The sequence below is a fragment of the Tamandua tetradactyla genome, chromosome X (assembly GCF_023851605.1).
Source record: "Tamandua tetradactyla isolate mTamTet1 chromosome X, mTamTet1.pri, whole genome shotgun sequence".
Lineage (NCBI taxonomy): Eukaryota > Metazoa > Chordata > Mammalia > Pilosa > Myrmecophagidae > Tamandua > Tamandua tetradactyla.
In genome coordinates, this window is record NC_135353.1 from 118,073,077 (window position 1) to 118,085,266 (window position 12,190).

Genomic DNA, 12,190 nt, shown 5'->3' on the forward strand with positions numbered 1-12,190 from the left:
TAGGACTAAGGTAAATTGGAATACAGGGTGTGCCAGTTTGAAAGGATTATGAACTCTAGAAAAGCCATGTTTTAATCTTAATGGCATTAGGATTAAAAGAACAGCCTTTTCTTTTAATTCCTATTCAGAATTATAGGTTGGAAGTTTCATTAGATTATCTGCACAGAGACACCCAACTGTTGGTATTAACCTTGACTAGAAGGAGATGTAACTCCACCCATTCCAGGTGGGTCTTGAGTAATTTACTGTAATCCTTTAAAAGAGGAAGCATTTTGGAGAGAACCACAACAGAGGCACAAGAGGGACATGGAACCACGAGAGCCCATGCAGCCAGAGACCTTTGGAGAGGAAGAAGGAAAACACCCCTGGGGGAGCGTCATGAAACAAGAAGCCTGGAGGGAAAGCTAGCAGATGTCGCCAAGTTCCCTTCAAGTTGAAAAAGAAACCCTGAACTTCATCGGCCTTTCTTGAGTGAAGGTAACCTCTTGTTGGTTATTTGGACATTTTTATAGATTTGCTTTAATTGGGACATTTTCACAGCCTTAGAACTATAAATTGCAACTTAATAAATTCCCCCTTTTAAAAGCTGTTCCATTTCTGGTATACTGCATTCAGCAAATTAGAACAGATTTGGGTACCAGATAAGTGGGGTGCTGCTGCAGTTTGCAAATACCAAACATGTTAGAACAGCTTTTTAAATGAATAAGGGAAAGATTCTGGAAGAGTTCTGAAGTGCTTGATGGAGAAGGCCTAGAATGCTTTGAAGAGACTGTTGTCAGAAATGTGGACTCTAAAGATACTTCTGACGAGGCTCTAGACAGAAATGAGGTGTGTGTTATTGCAAACTGGAAGGAAGGTGATCCTTGTTTTAAAATGGCAGAAAATCTGGCAAATTTGACTAGTGGCTTTGGTGGAAAGCAGATTTTAAAAGCCATGAACTTGAATATTTAGCAGAAGAGATTTCCAAATTAAATGTGGAAAGTGCGGCCTGGTTTCTCCTTGCAGCTTAATGCAAAATGCGATAGGAAAGAGATAAGCTGAGAACTGAACTCTTGACTCCAAAAATACCCAGAAATTGACATTCTGGAATATTCTGGGCTTCCAGGAAGGAAGACCCCAGAGAATGGTACCCCACATGAAGATTTGGCCAAATGTGTAGCTGGTCAGCCATTTCACAGAAAGCCAGGATTGGAGATGGAGTTATCCAAGAAGTATTTCTAGAAACTCCTGCTGTCTGATGGGTATGATCCTTGCTAACTACATAGAAAGCCAACAAGAGTGCTGTATAAAGCTGTATAAACGGAGCCGCTGCCAGTCTGGACTTGGGGGCTCATTAAAGGAACAATGTGAAGGTAAAATAACTTCAGAGGTAGAACTATGGAAGCTAAAGCCTAAAGTTAAGAAGCCTCAGGCCAGGAAAGCAGACCCAACCAAGTAATTGAAGAGGGTGAGTTTGCACCAAAGGCAAAGGATGGGCCTTCCACCTCATTGCAGTGGAAGAGTTCTGCTGCCTCAGACCTTGGAGAGTGTGGAGCACAGTCCTTCAGGGTTGGGGCAAGCCTGACTGTCACCACATGGAGGGGTTGACCGTGTCCCTCAGAGGTGGTAGAGAGCCTGGGTGCAACCCTGATGCTTGGAGAGGGTGGAGCTGAGAAAAAAGTGGTCTCCCCAATGTCCCCTAGGGTTGCATTCGGAGAGAGGCGGGCCACTGTATAGGTGCTTGGAAAGGGTAAGACTGCAGCTTTCTAAAGCCCCAAAGATAAATGACTCTCAGACTTTGAAATCTAATGGAGTTTGCCCTGCAGGTTTTCTAAACTGCTGACTCTGGTAACCCTTGTGCTCCTTCCAACTTCTCCCTATGGAATTGGGGGTATTTATCCTACGACTGTTCCTCCTTTGTATGTTGGCAACAGATAACCTGTTCTGAGATTTACAGGTTCAGAGCCAGAGGAGAATTTTGCCTTCAGACAGACCATGCCTGTAGCGGACTTTAATGAGCTTTTGTACTGTTTCTGACTTTTTATTGTATTTTTATTGTTACTGAAATGTTTTAAGGCTTTCTGATGTCGTTACGTGTTCCAGTTTGCTAGCTGCCGGAATGCAATATACAAGGAATGAAATGGCTTTTAAAAAGGGGAATTTAATAAGTTGCTAGTTTACAGTCTAAGGCTGAGAAAATGTCCCAATTAAAACAAGTCTATAGAAATGTCCAATCAAAGGCATCCAGGGAAAAATACCTTGGTTCAAGAAGGCTGATGAATTTCATTTCTCTCTCAAGTGACAAGGCACATGGTGAACATAGTCAGGGCTTCTCTCTCAGCTGGAAGGGTACATGGTGAACAGCGTTATCTACTAGCTTCCGGTTTCATGAAGCTCCCCGGGAGGCATTTTCCTTCTTCATCTCCAAAGTACTGGCTAGTGGACTGCTTCGCGGTGCTTCAGCATTCTCTGCTCTCTCTGAATCTCCTTCATTCTCCAAAATGTTTCCTCTTTTATAGGACTACAGAAACTAATTAAGACCCACCCAAATGGGTGGAGACATGTCATCATCTAATCCAGTTTAACAACCACTCTTGATTGGGTTACATCTCCAGGGAGATGATCTAATTACAGATTCAAACATACAGTATTGAATAGGGATTATTCTGCCTTTACGAAATGGGATTTTGATTAAAACATGGCTTTTCTAGGGTCCATACATCGTTTCAAACCAGCACATTATGGAATGAAGGTATTTTCTATATGGTAAAAACATGTCTTTTTTAGGGTCCAGAGGGTGGAATGTGCTGATGTGAAAGGAACACAGAAAAGCCATGTTTTGATCCTGATCCAATGTTGTGGGAGAAACCATTCTTTTTAAACCCTATTCAGCACTAAAAATTGGAAACTTGATTAGATTACCTCTACAGAAATGTGACTCGCCCAATTGTGGGTATTACCCTTGATTAGATGGAGATGTGACTCCACCCATTCCAGGTGGATCTTGATTAGTTTACTGGACTCCTTTAAAGAGGAAGCATTTTGGAGAGAACCATGACAGAGCTACGAGAGCACCATGAGAACCACGAGAGACCACGCAGCCAGAGACCTTTGTAGATGAAGGAGGAAAACACTCCTGGGGGAGCTTCATGAAATAAGGAGCCTGGAGAGAAAGCTAGCAGATGCTGCCATGTTCGATGTGTCCTTCCAGTTGAGAGAGAAACTGGGAACTTCACTGGATTTTCTTGAATGAAGATAACCTCTTGTTGGTGACTTACTTTGGACATTTTTATAGACTTGCTTTAATTGGGACATTTTCATGGCCTTAGAAGTGTATATTGCAACTTAATACATTCCCCCTTTTAAAAGCCTTTCTGTTTCTGGTATATTGCATTATGGCAGCTAGGAAACTAGAACACAGGGTAAAAGATGATATGGTCTATACTTTAAAACTTCAACTTCTGTGTGAAACCAAAGGAAGAAATGTTTATTTGGTACAAAAGTTAATATTTTGGGTAGTGCATTATGTAATTTAACTTGTACAGTCAGTTGATTTAAATACCATAATTACCTGGAATCTTGAATAGACAGGAGATTCTATTGGTTTATACAGGTTAGTGTGACGCCCTGATATATCCCAGAGTAATTTGGGCAGAGAATAAAAAAGTATTTGCAAAATCCCCTTGGGGGACTGGGGAAAAAGGAGAAAATATTAAACTTCCCCATCTGGGGAATTCCTGATATTCTCATAAGCAGTGGGGAGAACCAAGTCAACAGGCTGAACCCTCGATCTTGGGGCCTTCCGCACAAAATTTACTTCTACAAAGGAGGAGCTAGGCCTGCTTATAATTATGCCTAAGAGTCACCCCCAGAGAACCTCTTTTGTTTTTCAGATATGACATCTCACTCTAAGCCAACATACCTGGTGAACTCACTGCCCTCCTCCCTACATGGGACATGATTCCCAGGGATGCAAATCTCCCTGACAACACGGGGGGCTGAGCTGGGACCTGGCATAAGGCATTAAGAAAGCCTTCTTGACCAAAAAGGGGAAGAAACAAATGTGACAAAATAAAAGTTTCATTGGATGAGAGATTTCAAACAGAGTTGAGACGTTATCCTGGAGGTCATTCTTATGCATTATATAGATGTTCCTTTTTAATTTGTGATTTGTTGGATTAGCTACAGGGAAGTACCTGAAAGTGTTGAACTGTATTCCAGTAGCCTTGATTTTTGAAGATGATTGTATAATTATAGAGCTGTGACCATGTGATTGTGAAAACCTTGTGGTTGACATTCATTTATCCAGGGTATGGACAGATGAGTAAAAAAATAAAGATGAAAAAATAAGTAAACAAGGGAGGAGAAGGGGTTAAAAAAAAATTGGGTAGACAACGATAATACTAGTGGTCAGTGAGAGGAAGGGATACAGGGTATGGGATATATGAGATTTTTCTTTTTATTTCTTTTTCTGGATTAATGCAAATGTTCTAAGAATGATCAGGTGAAGAATACACAATTACGTGATGATATTATGAGCCATTCATTATATGGTTTGGATGCACATTAATCCAGGGCAACATTCATAGGAGAATGGGAACCCAGAGCAGTAAATGAGCAGGGTAGCAATTTCTGCCCATAGGGCATTGTCCTTCCCAGAAAGTTTGTACTTTCATTTTGGTTGCCTTGAATGGCAAAGGGAACAGGGATCAACACCCACAGCTACACAGAGCAAGAAAACTAACAGCAGTTCCTCCCTACAATAAGCTGTGACCACAAAGGGCCATCTTTGTTGTGAATGAAAAACAGGCTAGTTTTACAGCTCAGTTTTGAATGAGATGATCTATGTTGAATGAGATAAATGTACAAATCAGCAGAAACACAGGACCCCAAAAAGACTTCAAACGGGTTATCAAACACAAACCGTATGATAAGTGTGTTATTATGGATAAAGAAATAATAAACAAATTTGAAGATATTTTCAAGCAACAGGAAACTATAACAAATGATATATCATAATTGAACCTACTCAAACTTCTACTACTCAAACAGAGTTCCCCGAAATAAAAACTCAACAATGCTCAGTAAAATAAAGTGGCTGCCTACACTGGGCACTACCCAGGACCTGAGAAGCTCCAAAACTGGGCAGTTTCTTACCTCCCTCCTCCTAATTATCACAAAGGAAAACATCTTGAACCAAATGGTCTTAAATGTAACCTCAGTAAATCCCTCACTCACCCTGTGATCAACCCTGCTAACTATCTTCCAGTGCTTCTCCTTCCACCCACTGTAACTGAGAAAACAGGACTTAAGGGTTAATTTTGATTACTGAATCATTATGTAAATATTCCTTTTTGCTTTCTGGTATATTAGAGTAGACACAGGGAAATACCTGAAATTGTAACCCAGCTGCCGTGATCTCTGATAATGATTGAATAGCCCTATCTTCTGCCCCTAAAAATCTTGTGACTAACCTTCATTTGTACCCAGTTATCCAGTTTTTGAACTTTAGAGTCTTGTAATCACTAAAGACAGCCTCTAATGTTTAGTAATGAAGAGTTTTTGGGTCAGCTCAGAACAAACCTACCCCAAACCCAAAGTTATCTTGGTAACTGAGACTTACCTAACCAAAATAGGCCCACCTGAACATGCACAATAGCTTAGACTTTAACCTACAAGTCACCTATACCTACAAGTCACCTATTCCAGGGCTATGCCAATGTGATCACACTGAATCTTCACAACTATTATACAAGGAATAAAATATAGAAGAAAACTGCTGAAAGTTTCTTGTTACATTGGTAATAAATAAAATCCACCATAGCCTTTTCATTTCTGCCAGCAAAAGTGGGTTCTAGAACTTCTTTCTCTTTAAAGTTAACTAATGAATTTTTTTTTTTCTTTGAAGATAAGGCTATTCAATCATTATCAGAGATCGCGGGAGCTGGATTACAATTTCAGGTATTTCCCTCTGTCTACTCCAATATATCAGAAAGCAAAAAGGAATATTTATATAATGATTCAGTTCCTTATTTTCCATCATTTTCTTACACACATTCTGTGACTAAGCATGTAATCAATCTGCACATGCTCAATAATCAGATCACCTCTAATCAATCATCTTGGGCCACTATGCTCATTATCCTAAACCCTGTCCATCTTTTTCTCTAATAAAATGATCAGGATTACTGTAGTTTGGGGGAACAGATTTTGGACCAAGAAGCCATCTGTTCTCTTACTACATGCCTAGTAATAAACTCTTTCTCTCTTTGGAACCCCAGTTTCTCAGGAATTGGTTATTGAGCATGTCCAGCAAAAGAATCCATGGCCTTTGTCTGGTAACACCACTCTCAGCCCCTAATAAGCTCGATGTCCTTTGTTTTGACTGAGTTGAATTCCATTCTCTTTCCTGCTATAGCAGCACATGGATAAAGTCATTCTAGCCTGTTTCATGTTGTCGAGTCAGTTTTTTTTCTTTGACAGGTCTGAAGAAATCATCAGTGTGTGGCATGCAGACACAATAAAGGTGGAAAGTATAAGACAGAGAGTAAAAGACTGAAACCGGTCTCATTCCCCAAGCAGGTGTCAGGGCTATGCCATTGTGATCACACTGAATCTTCACAACTATTACACAAGGAATAAAATATAGAAGGAAACTGCTGAAAGTTTCTTGTTACATTGGTAATAAATAAAATCCTCTGCAGCCTTTTCATTTCTGCCAGCAAAACTGGGTTCTAGACCTTCTTTCTCTTTAAAAGTTAACTAATGAAATTCCAGAGACTAACTTTACAAATGCAAATCTTCATAATTAAGAAAGGGACAAAGAAAAAGTGTACTTGACCCTCTTCCCTACATACCTGAGGGCTGGAAATTAAATTGCTACAGTTGTTTCAAATAATTTGAATTTAAAATATTTTAATTTGAGAATTTTCAAAATAACATCAATCTTGTTTATTGCAATATGGAAACTTGTGTGAGTATTTATAACTTTACCAGGTAGATCTATTCTCTGTTAATACAAATCTTACTTTTGAAATATTATTTCAAAAAAGGCACTTTGTAAGACATCCACAACTTTAAAACTGGTGCCACATTCAATGAAAATAACCTACAAAATAAATGTGTAATTTGAATTAGATATCTTACTTGGTAATTCACTGACCTGGTATGGGAGAGGGAATAATTGTCCAAACGAGATGCCCATGTCCATTATGTTATCTTACATGGCAAAAGGGATTTTACAGATATGATTATGGCAAACATATGATTAAGATATGATTAAGTTAATGATCTTGAAATGGGAAAACTATCCTCTGAATTATCATGGTAGACCCAATGTACTTACAAGTGTCCGTATGAAAGGGAAGCAGAAAAGTCAGAGTTAGAAAAGGAAATAGGACAATGGAAGCAGAGGGTCAGAGTCAGAGATATTTGAAGATGCTATGTAATTGGTGTTGAAGATGGAAGAAGGATTCACAAGCTTAGGAATAAAGGCAGACTTTTGAATCTGAAAAAGTCCAGAAAACAGATTCTCCATTAGAGCTTCTGGAGGGTTCATAACCCTTCTAATACCGCGATTCTAGGACTGCTGACCTCCAGAACTCTAAGTAAATAAATGTGTGTTGTTTTAGCCCACTAAGTTTGTGGTATTTGTTGTAACACCAATAGAAAACGAAAACATCAAGTAATAAAGTTACAATTTGAAAATGGATGAATACTTCTGGCAAATTAGAAAAAGATCATTAGCATTTTTCCTCTTCACCCAGAGACATGGAAAAACAAATATGACTTCATGTTTCTGCTGGACTTAAAATAAAACAAATACTTTTAAATGAACAGTGTTTTGTTTAAATTAGCAGTGTCATGATTTCTATTCCACCAATGAGAAAACTGAAACTATGCAAAGTTAAGTAACTTACCTCAGGTGTTTGTTCAAAGAATTAAGATTCAAATCCCTGCCAACTGTTCTCAAAGTCCAGGGTTATCCACTACATCTTGTTCCCTCTCAAGCTTCTTGAGGAATGATGAAGATAGAGTAGGGCATCCAAATGTATTCCTCAAATGAAAACAGCTGCAAAACATATTGCATGTTTATGAGATTTTCTACTTTCTTTTGCTTTACTTTCATGCTCACAAGTAAGCAACCCAGTATTTTGTTAGTTTGACTTCTGAAGTACACCAATACATGTCCTGGAGAGACTTAAGTGTTCTAGTTATTGGGAATTAATACATTTATGTAGGATGTGCATATGTTTTTCCATCTATACATATACTGTTTTAGCCTTATTTTATTAATTTGTATTTCTTTATCATCAAGTTCCATTTCACAAATGCTGAGGATAAAATCTTAAACTGTGGTCAATTAACTGGGAAGCAATGCAAGCCTGGAGGCCCTTTTTAGAAAGTTCTGTTGGAACTTTCAAATAAAGGTAATTGCCTTTCTTTGATAAATTCAGAGTATTTACACATCAAACCTAGCTAACTAATTAGAGCATGAGATGCTCCAGTAAAACTGTTTCAATACAATTACTCCTACTTTACTTTATACAGAAAGATATCAACCCCAGACCCTGGTGCAGTTTGCTGGAGCCAGGCTGGTATATAAAGACCTTGTCCCCTAAGACCCATGAAGTTGCATTTACTAGGCAAGTGCCAAAGAAAGAAAACACAGCTTCAAAGATGCATGGGGGAAATGGGGGAAAGATGGCAACTTAGTGAGGTGTGGTATTTAGTTTGTCCTCCAGAGCAGCTAGTAAATAGCCAGGAACAGTACAGAACAACTGCTGGGGTTACATCAGCAACCAGACACACAGCGTACCCCAGTCTGCACAAGCTCAAACAGCTGAGACCCCACCAAAAACTGCAAGCCCTCAAAGCCATGGAGGCTAGTGCTCCTCCTCCATGGGCGGGGTAGGCTGGTTCCCCAAGAGGAAAGGAAACAGACTTTACTAGCACCAAGGGCTTAACTCAACCAAGCTCCACTTGTGGAGTTAACAAATTCTAACTACTGAAAACAGGTCCCCAGCACAGAAAAACCTGGAATAAACATTAAAAGTACTAGGAGTTTTTGTCCTGGCACAGGGGGTGGAATTGACAAGGAAAAAAAAAAACCCCGAGGGTTTTTGAGACAGACAGCACAAAATACAGCAAAAGGGATGGACCTAGGGTTCTGGGAAGATGGCAGAATAAAGAGTTCCAGGAAGATGGCAGAATAGGATAGGTTGAGTTCACCCCCTACTCCGAGGAACAGCTAGAGAAGAGAGAAGAAGGCAACTAAGATTGCAATTCCAGGGTGCAAGTGACCCAGGAGGGTCTTCTACACCACACAGGGAGGCCCTGGTTACAAATGCTGAAGAACTGAGACACAGAGAACTGGAGGCCATTCAGCTGGTGCAAACAGCCTAATGCACCCCTTTCCAAACAGAAGCCTGGAGCCCTCAGGAGTGCATGGACAGGGAGACAGGGATGAGGAATGCTCTACCTCTGTGTCCCCCAAACTGCAACTTGCTCCTGTGCTGCAAGATCTACCTGAGCTGCACCATATACCCATGGCCCCCATATCGCACCTCTATAACCCGGCAACCCAAATCCCATACTCAAAGGCACAGACATAGTATCCCCAACCTGTGCCTATACTTGTACTGCAACATATCACTGCACTGTTGTACCCAGCATTCTGTTCCATATCCATTCCGTGAATACGAAACTTTAGACTAATGAAGAAAATCGACGCACAAAGTAAACCAATCAAGATATTTACATGCCGCAAAAACAACAGAAGATCACTAAGTTTATCAAGACACAGACAGATATAGCCTAGCCTAATGACCAAATTAAAACATTAGAGGAGACACAGAATTTAGAACAACTAATCAAAGATGTTCATATAACTCCTAAATAAAATAAATGTGTGGTTAATGACATAAAGGAGATCAGGACACTAGAGAGAATCAGTCCTCTTGGCGTTCCAAGATGGCAGCTTAGTGAGGTGTGGAATCTAGTTCATCCTCCAGAGCAGCTAGTAAATAGCCAGGACCAGTACAGAACAACTGCTGGGGCCACATCAGTGACCAGACACACAGAGTACAGCAGTCTGGATGAGCTGGACTGGCTGTGACTCCACACAGAACTGTAGGTTCCCCAAGCTACAAAGGGCCGCATCCTTCCCCCATGAGCATGGCAGCCTGTTCCCAGAGGGGAAAGGAAAGAGACTTTACTAGGAGGAGGGGTTTAGTTCAACCAACCTCCAAATGTGGAATTAATTAACAAATTCTGACTACTAAAAATAGGCCCCCAGCTCAGGTACACCTGAAATAAGAGCTAAAGGTACAAGGAGTTTTTGCCCCAGCAAAGGGGGCAGGACTGATGGGAAAAGAAAAGAAAACAAAACAAACTAGAGGCTCTATATATTGGACAGCACAAAATACTTGAAAAGGGATGGACACTAAGAAAAAGGGGGCACATAGAGCCTGGAGATACATAGAGCAACGCACCAACTTAAGCACTTGATTAACAAACCCAAGGAATAGGGGTAATGCTCTGAAAAGGATTTTTTTGTTTTTGTTTTCTTTTTACTGCTTAACAGCTCATCAGATAGAACTGTAAGACTTCTCAGGCTCCAACTGACCCCAGGAAAGGGCGGAATTAAGCTTGTCTGAAAGACAAAGTGGCTGGTCAGGCGAAAGGAGTTAATTCGCTGGAGGCTGAGCCTTCTCCAGGAGAGCGGCTGGGGCCAGATCAGGTAGAATCATTACTCAGGGAATTCAGACCCCAGGGACTGGAAAACTGAAGCAATTAAAGCTAGCCTACAACCTCTCCTCTGTCTCAACCATGCCCTCAGGAAGGAGAATCGGCTGAAGTTAAAGGTGCCACATCACTTTATGCTGGTGGGAAGCCAGGCAGACAAGCACCACATACTGGGCAAAATAGGAAAAACATAGAGTCTAAAGGCTTCATAGGAAAGTCTGTCAACCTACTAGGTCTCACCCTCAGGGAAAACTGATGCAGGTGACTTATCCTGAGAGGAGGCCAGTCCAAGTGGGAAAATATGACTGGGGTCTATAATATCTAAGTAGACCCTCCTAAAAAAAAAGCTTCATATAGGCATGGCAAGAAACAGAAAAACAAGACTGAAAAATTCTCATAAATTAAACAAACCTAAGCCAGAGGTTTATAAGCTGAACTGAATGTTAAAGAACAGATAGAGAACAAAGCCATCCAGCAAGCAAATCCTAGGTAAAAGAGTGAAAATAATATCCAGAATAAATTAATTAAGGAAATCAAATGCCTAAACACCAGCAAAAAATAATGAGTCATACTAGGAAAATCAAAGACATGGCCCAGTCAAAGGAACAAGCCAAAAATTCAAATGAGATACAGGAGTTGACACAACTAATTCAGGATGTTCAAACAGACATGGAAAATCTCATCAAAAATCAAATCAAAGAGTTGAGGGAGGATATAAAGAACCACTGGGCAAACAAAAAGAAGAACTCAAAAGTCTGAAAAAACAAATCACAGAACTTTTGGGAATGAAAGGCACAATATAAGAAATGAAAAAATGGAAACAGACAATAGATTTGAAGAGACAGAAGAAAGGACTAGTGAACTGGATGACTGGACATTTGAAATCTGAATCACAAAAGAAAATATAGGGAAAAGAACAGAAAAATATGAGCAGGGTCTCAGGGAACTGAATGACAACATGAAGCACATGAATATTCGTGATGTGAGTGCCCCTGAAAGAGAAGAGAAGGGAAAAGAAGGAGAAAGACTTATGGTGGAAATTATCACTGAAAATTTCCCATCTTTTGTGGAAGCACAAAATTACAGATCCAAAAAGTGCAGCATACCCCAAACAGAATAGATCCAAACAGACATATTCCAAGACATGTATTAATCAGACTGTTAGATTTCAAAGATAAAGAATTTTTAAAGCAGCAAGAGAAAAGGAATCCATCACATACAAGGGAAGCCCAATAAAACTATGTGTGGATTTCTGAGCAGAAACCCTGGAGGCGAGAAAGCACGGTTGGAATATATTCAAGATTCTAAAGAGAAAAACTGCCAACCAAGAATTCTATATCTAGCAAAACTGTCCTTAAAAAATGAGGTGGAAATTAAAACATTTTCAGACAAACACTGAGAAAATTTGTGACCAAGAAACCAGATCTGCAAGAGATACTAACTGAACACCATAAGTACATGGAAC

The 12,190-nt window shown here is 40.0% G+C and overlaps 1 protein-coding gene across 2 annotated transcripts in view; it reads right to left on the reverse strand.

The window, feature by feature from the left end:
• The window catches only part of MAGED1 (MAGE family member D1), a 230,157-nt gene that overhangs the window by 147,470 nt on the left and 70,497 nt on the right, over positions 1–12,190 (reverse strand). For both annotated transcript variants that reach the window (XM_077145553.1, XM_077145552.1), the window contains exon 2: positions 7,899–8,050. The gene's annotated coding sequence lies outside the window, so the exon portion shown is untranslated. The remainder of the gene's footprint in view (positions 1–7,898; positions 8,051–12,190) is intronic.